We start from the raw sequence: 9,056 nt of genomic DNA, 5'->3' as shown, positions 1-9,056 counted from the left end.
TTATATGCAGCCTGGTTTCTGTTCTTCAAGACTTTCCGCCAAATTTAGAAGTTAACTTATTTACATGATACAATTCTTAGCACTGTAATATAGTTTAGGTAAAGTGTCTCCTAAGTAGATGATTCAGTAATCAAATGTGGAATCAAAATTACATAATAAAAAATCACCTAGTCCTCACTTTGAGCAGGACAATGAGGTAGCTACTGTGGATGATATAAAGGAGTTTGAAGTGGAGGTTTGGGCTTTCCCTGTTTCTCACTGCCACAAGTGCACTAGCTATTATGTAAATATTCGAATTGTTCTAAGTGCTTTTAGAAATAAAAACCTTTACTCCTATAAAGGCTAAGAATAATCCTCTCGTAAAGTACTTGACAATTTTCTAAGCGCTTTTATATTCATGATCTCACTTCATATTCACAGCAGACCTATAAAATAAGTAGGGCAGGTGTTACTATGTACATATATTTTCCACCTCAGAAACGGAGGTGTTAAGAGATTGCGACTTTCTCGAAGACACAGCTCATAAGTGATGGAAAAAAGACAAGAGCAAAAATAATCTACCTTCTAAGATGGTGCTCTTTTCATAACAATATATAAAGGTGCCAGCATCATTTGGTAGAACACAGGAGAGGAGACAGAAGGAGAGAGAACAGAAGGTGTAGGAGCAGTTATCAGACAGAAGCTAATGGCCAGTTTTCCTTATCTCTAAATATTCTTCATGCCTTCCTGCCCACCTCGGATTGTGTCCATCACTTTCGTGAATTTTTTTCAGATCATTTTATCTCCCATCAGGAGCCTTTGAAATCAATTAGCATTTATCTGTGCAAAGAAAATGGCTCATTTGCTGTTCATTTGACTATATATTCTTTTGAGTTGTTTTTTTTTTAATACTTTCTTTTCTCAATGATCAGATTGTAAGTTTATTATAGGCAGGTGGCAACACAAAACACCTACTCTACTCCCAATAAAATTTTTGGAGGCAAACAGAGTTGTACAGAAGGGAAAGTGGGCCTTTAAAAGAGCTCTCACAAAATCAAAACTTAGTTTCCTCGATTTCCTAGTCAGTCTTATTTTGCTAATACATCAGTCTAGATAGGTAATTCACTAGCTATTTGAAGCTATTTAAACTTAAGCTTTTAAACAGATTTATTGAATTCTAATTGAGATACAATAACCTGCATATATTTAAAGTGTACAGTTTGCTAACTTTAGCATATGTATACACCCATGAAACAAGAAAATGAATATATCTACCACGCACAATGTTGCCTTGTGCTCTTTTTAATCCGTCCCTCGCACCCTTCCTTGCTCTAAGAAACAATGCTCTGCTTTTTGTCAGTATAGATTAGTTTGCATTTTCCAGAATTTTATTCAAATGGAATTCTATATACATTGAGCCACATAGTATGCTCTCTTTTTTGTCTGGCTTCTTTAAGCAAGCATAATTATTTTGAGATTCATCTACGCTTTTTTGTAAATTGAGACTTCATTCATTCCTTTTTGTTGCTTAATAGTATTCCATTGTATGGTTGCACCACAGTTTATCTGCTCACCTGTTGGTGAACTAGTGGGTTGTTTACATTGTTGGGCCATTACAATTAAAGCTGCTATGAACATTCTTGTATAAGTCTTTGTATGACCATATGCTTTCATTTTTCTTTGGCAAATATCTAGGAGCAGAATGGCTGTATTATATAGTAGGCATATGTTTAAGATTTTAATAACCTGATAGTTGTTCTCCTTAGCATAATGTTGGCTTTGAGGATGAGATGGATACATTAAGTTAGTATTCCTATTTTGTCATTTTATTGAGGATTTTAATGAGAATATTCAGTGTCAAATGCTTTTTCAGCATCTGTGGAGAAGCTTTTCTGATTTTCCTCATTAGAATTATTAGTGAGATGAATTACATTAATGTTTGCCAATATTGAGCCCATCCTTACATTCTTAGAATAAATCTACCTTAGTCATGGTTTTGAATTTTTTTTTGTTTTTTTTTTGTTGCTGCTTCTCTTTTCCAATATTATATCTAAGCATTTTGCATAAATACATAAGTAGCATATGGAATTTTTGCAGTGTGTGGCTTCAGTATCAATATGATATTTTTTATAAAAATAAATCGATAGAGTCAGATGGAATAAGTTGGCAGCATAGAGAGGAGTGGAAGTTACTTAGTCCCCCTGGAGCAACTAATAAAGAAACAGGAACACCTAGTAAATGATCTGGAATAACTTCTGGGGGACAACCATGACTGTCCACACATCATGCACCAACCAGGATTGTAAGGAATATCTGAGATTGCAGTGAGGAATCTGTGAGTAGAAACTGCGGACCTGAGCTGGGACACCTCTCCCCCCAAAGCAGGCCGAAATGCAAAACTTTCCTGTGATAGAGAGCAGCACTCTCTGAACAAGTGAATATACCTCAGTCCAGCTCCAGCTGGGGTTTTAATTAACAAATGTGGACTGCTCAATGCAAGCTATGTATCCCCAACAAGCAGACAGAGGCTTTTAGTGATGACTGACCTTGGAGAGCCAGAGGACTTCTCTGTTCCAGGAGGGGGAGCCCAGAGGACAAGGTGCTATCTCTGACTGATGGCCATGAACTGGCCCTGAAATGGGGCTTTCTGTCCCTCTTTCTCTCTCTCAACCTGAGTGGCTCAGTGGAGAAAGCTCCAGCCATTTTCAGTTCACAGCTCTCTGACCCAGACAGGGGTGGAGAAAGCAGAGTCAGAGAGACAAAGAACCTATTTAAATGTAGATGATAGCTCCCTAGGGGATGTATCTTCCCTAAGAGGAAGGAGATGGGGCCCAGTTCTACTACCCATCTTCCGTTAAGAACCAGACCCCAAAGCCTGGGGGAAAACAGCCAAAACAGAAACTAAATGGGCCACACCTCCTTACACCACTCAGGAGAGACAGGTTGACAGGTGCCACCTGCTGGGCAGGTTAGGAAAAGCACAGCAGCTTGAGGCCTCACAGGGTGTGTCCATCTTCTAAGACACACCCCCAGGGAAACCTGATACTGAATATTGCCCCCTTCTGGGACCTGAGCCCATTCTGGTCTGGGAAAACCTGATGGGGTTCCCAAGGTAACCAGATGCCTAAACAACAGAAAACTATAACCTACACTAAGAAAAGCAAAGTTATGGCTCAGTCAAAGGAACAAACTTCCACTTCAACTGAGCTACAGGAATTGAAACAACTAATTCTAAATCAGTTCCAAAAGTTTAAGGAAGATATGGCAAAAGAGATGAAACATATAATGAAAAACCTGGGTGTACATAAGGTAGAAATTGAAAGTTTGAGAAAACAACTGGAAGAATCTATGGAAATGAAAGGCACAACACAAGAGATGAAAGACACAATGGAGACATACAACAGCAGATCTCAAGAGGCAGAAGAAAACACTCAGGTACTGGAGAACAAGACAGCTGAAAGCCTACACACGAACAGATAGGGAAAAGAATGGAAAAATAGGAGCAATGTCTCAGGGAATTGAATGACAACACGAAATGCAGAAATGTACATGTCATTGGTGTCCCAGAAGGAGAAGAGAAGGGAAAAGGGGAAGAAGCAATAATAGAGAAAATAATCACTGAAAATTTCCCATCTCTGATGAAAGACATAAAATTACAGATCCAAGAAGTGCAGCATACCCCAAACAGAATAGATCTGAATAGGCCTATGCCAAGACACTTAATAATTGGATTATCAAATGTCAAAGACAAAGAGAGAATCCTGAAAGCAGCAAGGGAAAAGTGATCCATCACATACAAAGGAAGCTTGCTAAGACTATGTGCGGATTTCTCAGTAGAAACCATGGAGGCAAGAAGGAAGTGTTGTGATATATTTAAGATACTGAAAGAGAAAAATTGCCAACCAAGAATCCTATGTCTGGCAAAGCTGTCCTTCAAATATGAGGGAGAGTTTAAAATATTCTCTGACAAACAGACAATGCCAGAGTTTGTGAACAAGATACCTGCTCTACAGGAAATACAAAGGGAGCACTACAGACAGATAGGAAAAGACAGGAGTGAGAGGTTTGGAACAAAATTTTGGGTGATGGTAGCAGAGCAATGTAAGAACACTGAACAAAGATAACTGTGAGTATGGTTGAAAGAGGAAGGTTAGGAGCATGTGGGACACCAGAAGGAAAGAGGAAAGATAAAGACTGGGACTGTATAACTCAGTGAAACTAGAGTGTTCACAATTTTGATAAAATGTACAAATATGTTTTTTCATGAGGGAGAACAAATGAATATCAGCCTTGCAAGGTGTTAAAAATAGGAAGGTATTGGAGGGAAAATACAATCAATACAAACTAGAGACTATAATTAACAGAAACATTGTATTATGCTTCTTTTAATGTAACAAAGCAATATACCAAAGCTAAATGCATACAAGAGGGGGACATAAGGGAGGTGTATGGGACTCTTGGCATTGGTGATGTTGTCTGACTCTTTATTCTACTTTAGTTTAATGCTACCTTTCCTTTTGTTGCTTCCTAGCTGTCATGTTTTTTTTTTTCTTGTTTTTTTCTTTCTTTTTTCTTTTTCTTTTGTGTCTCTATCTTCTTTAACTCTTCCTGCTTCTTTGTGGAAGAAATGGAGATGTCCTTATATAGATAGTGTTGATGGTGGTGAATACATAAATATGTGACTATACAGGGAACCACTGATTGTTTATTTAGGATGGAATGTATGTTGTGTGAACAAAGCCATTTAAAAAAAAATGGGTTGATGAAGAAACTTTGGGGGTGCTATATTGAGTGAAATAAGCCAGACACAAAAGGAAAATATTGCAGGGTCTCACTGATATGAACTACTTACAATATGTAAACTCATAGACATGAAATATAAGTTACCAGGATATAGAACAGGGCTAAGAATGGGGAGCAGTTGCTTATTATGAGCAGAATGTTCAACTAGGTTGAACTTAATGTTTGGAAATATACAGAGATGACAGTAGCACATTGTGAGAATAACTAACAGTGCTGAGTGGTGCGTTAATGTGGAAAGGGGAAGCTCAGAGTCACATGTATCACCAGAAGGAAAGTTCGAGGTTAAAAGATGGGAATGTATAGAACAGTGAATCTTGTGGTGGACAATGTCTGTGATTACACTTCAACTGAGTACAAGAAATCTCTTTCATGAACCAGAAAAAATGTATGACACTAGAACTAGAAGTTAATAATAGAGGGGCATATAGGGAAAAAATATATCGATTGCAAACTATATACTACAGTTAGTAGTATTTTAACGTTCTTTCATCAACAGTAACAAATGTACTATACCAATACTGTCAATCAATAATGGAGGGGGCATGGTTAAGGGCATGGGAGGATTTGCATTTCCTTTTTTTTTGTTCTTTATTTCTTTTCTGAAGTAATGAAAATCTAAAAATTGAAAAAAATTAATTGTGGTGATGGATGCACAACTGCATGATGGTACCCAGGGCAACTGATTGTACACTTTGGATCTTTGTATAATTGTATGGTATGTGAACAATCTGAATAAAAATAAAAATGGGCAAAGGACTTGAATAGGCACTTATCCAAAGAAGATATATAAATGGATAATAAGTACATGAAAACATGTTCAACATCATTAACCATTTGGAAAATGCAAATTAAGCCACAATGAAATACCACTTCCCACCTACTAGTTTGGCTATTATTAATAAAACAGAAAATAGCAAGTTTGGGAAGTATGCAGAGAAATAAGAACTTTTGTGCATTGCTGGTGGGAATGTAAAATTGTGTAGCCACTGTGAAAAACTGGTGGTTCCTCAGAAAGTTAAATAAAGAATTACTTTATGGCTCACAATCCACTTCTAGGTAATACCCAAAAGAATTGGAAACAGGAACTTCAATAGACATTTGTACACCAATGTTCATAGCAGCATTATTCACAAAAGTCAAAAGGTAGAAACCACCCAAGTGTCCATCAGCAGATGAATGCATAAATCAAATGTCATATATCCATACAATGGAATATTATTCTGCCACAAAAAGGAATGCAGTTCTGATACGTGCTACAACATGGATGAATCTTGAAAATATCATATTGAGTAAAATAAGCCATATACAAAAGGACAAATATTGTATGATTTCACTTATATGAAATACCTAGCATAAGCAAATACATAGAGCTAGAAGGTAGATCACAGGATACTTGGCCTGGGGGCAGGGGTGATTGGTGCTTAATGGGTACAGAGTTTCTGTTTAGAGTGATGAAAAAGTTTTAGCAATATTAGGATTGCAATGGTAGCACAATATTGTGAATGTAATTAATATCACTGATTGTACACATGAAAATTGTTACAATGGTAAATTCTGTGTTGTATTTTTGTTGCCACAATAAAAATTTAAAAACAACAAAAAAATAGATAGATTTACTTTTTTTTTTACTATTCTGAATCATTTTGTATAACACTAGTTTATCTGTTCTTTAAAAGATTGGTATAATTTCCCCAGTGAACAAAACAGAAGATACTGCTTTTTTCCCCCAAATTTCCTTACTCATATTTGGAAAGTAGGCTGGTAAGAATGTCTCTCACTTCTGGGGTCAGTTTTGGTTGAGAACTGAAACCACCTGCATCTGTATAGCTTAACTACCAGGACTGAAAACCAAGACCACATATATCAACATGACTTTACTAATGGATGAAGGAAATTCTTGCCAAGGCCAAGATATGGCTATAAATCAATAAATGCTTTCATCATTTGCTTCAGGAAATTCCTGAAAACCACTTTATTCAGTTTGGTTGCCTTGGCCAATAGCTATTCTGATAAACAGTGGGTTGCTTACCTGGGCCAGCAGCATGCTTAACAAAGAGCTGTTTACTTGTCAAGACTTGCTTACATTTCCTTATCTCTGTGCACACTTTCCATAATATATTATGGTATTAACTTTGCCCAGCCCCATTCAGTTTTACACCTTGATAGGCCCATATTCGACCATTTCATCCCAGACTCTAAAACCTTATTCATATCTACCACTGACCTCTGCTTTTTGAGATACCACTAAGACTCTGTCAAGGTTGTGTTCTCCCTTACTGTGGTAGTTTAATGAACAAAGCTTTGCTTTATTAACAGGCTATTCTGGTGGTCTTTGGGGGAAGTCAGCAGTAAACATGACAAATTATATTTTCAGAGAACAGTATCCGATTTGTCCTGATTTTCAAATTTATTTGAATATAGTTAAACAATTTTTATGACATTCTAAAATAATCTTGGTTTCTATTTTTATTTTTCTCTTATTTCTATATTTGAACTTTTTCCCTTTGTTCCTTAAATGGTTTACCTACTGGTCTTATTTATTTGATGAGTTTCTTTCAGTGTTAGTATATCAACTATTTTTCTGTTGTATAACTAAAAGTTTATAATTTTTTTTCTGGGTACCTTCAATGCTGCACTCCACAGGCACTGGCATTTAATTCTGTCTTTTCTGTAATTTTCTAGGAGTGTCACAAAGCCGGTTTCTACTTTGATTTTGACCTAAGAGTTGTATATTTAAATTATTTTGTATACTGTGATGTTTAGTTTTATGTGTCAACTTGGCTAGGTTATATTATTTATTGGCTTACTAAATTTACCACCAATCTGAATATTGTTGAGAGGGATTTTATAAAATCTACAGTCAATTGTCTTTAAATAGAGATTATCTTTGATAATCTGGTGGGCCTCATGCAATCACCTGAAAGGCTATAGAGCAAGTTGCTATGTGCTAAGTAGTAGGAAGACAGAACTGGACACAACAAAGACCTTCAGCAAATTGCCAATTTATTATTTACGGAGCCCAAAGGGTCCAAAAGAGCAAGGGAAGACATTCCACACTGGTCAGTCTCCTGGGGAGGCCAACTGCTGGAGACAGGGTTGGTGGATGGCAGCTGCACGTGCCCCACTTTCCATGAGATGGCGATGCCTGCCCTGCCCAAGCGTGGGTATTTATACCCCAGCAGGGACTGGGGGTGGGTGGGCTGTCACTGAGTAAGAAGCATGTATCAAACAACCTTGTATAGAGTTCCCACCCTGATAAGCAGCTCTAGCTGCTTGTTCTCAGTGTTGGATTCAATGTTCAAGGTATCCTCAGGCCCTTCTATCAGACCTATTGTCTCTTTCACATTGCAAAATGGAAACATCTGGGAACATGTGTGCACAAAAAAAAGAGGGAGGTAGACAATGGCTGGGAGATGACCCTGAGCGTATCCGTGACTTCCCTAGCAAAGGCCTTAAGAGCAAAACTGAGGGTTCCCTGAGCATGAACAAATTCTGCCTCAATTTCTTGAAGTTGCAGCATCAGCTCTTGCCTAAGCGTTTCCACCTAGCCTGGGTCCAATTATTTAGTGTTTGTATCTTTCTTCATTTTCTACATCCTCTTAAATAAATGTCAATGCTAATGATGATAGCATACATTTTTGTCCTATTTCTGATTTTAATGGAAATAGTTTTATCATTTTATCATTTAGAGTGTTATACCCTGTTGTTCTTTTCTAATGATTCACGATTACTATTTCTGGAACTATTATTACTTTACAAACTAATGTCTCAAATATTATTGGATGACTTTTCTTAGCAACCATTAATATGATCCTATTAATATGATCATAGACTTTTTATCCATTGATTGTGTTGATAGGGTTTTAGACATAGACTCTCTGTTGCATTTTGAGAATAAATGCCACCTTTGGAAAATGTATTTTTCTTTTGATGCTTGTCTGGACTCTATTTGCCCTTTTTAGTTAGAATGTCATATGTCTATTCCTAGGTAAGATTGATCTCTGTTTCATTTTTATATATTACCTTTATAAAAGTTTGGCAAGAATTACCTGGTGAATTCAGAAAATTAATTGGAGAGCTTTGTATCATTTCTTGTGGTGTGGAATCATTCACATAACATTGGAATTGACTATGCTTCCTTTGCTTGATAGAATTCAGTTGTGAAACCATTTCATCGAACACAACTTTTGGGTTGCATTATTCTTTTTGTTTTGTTTTTATGGTTTCAGGTTTCATTAACTTTCATTACCTTTCTACTATCTTTAGAGTATATT

The sequence above is a fragment of the Choloepus didactylus genome, chromosome 16 (assembly GCF_015220235.1).
Source record: "Choloepus didactylus isolate mChoDid1 chromosome 16, mChoDid1.pri, whole genome shotgun sequence".
Classification (NCBI taxonomy): Eukaryota; Metazoa; Chordata; class Mammalia; order Pilosa; family Megalonychidae; genus Choloepus; species Choloepus didactylus.
Note: the sequence above shows the minus strand (reverse complement) of the source record.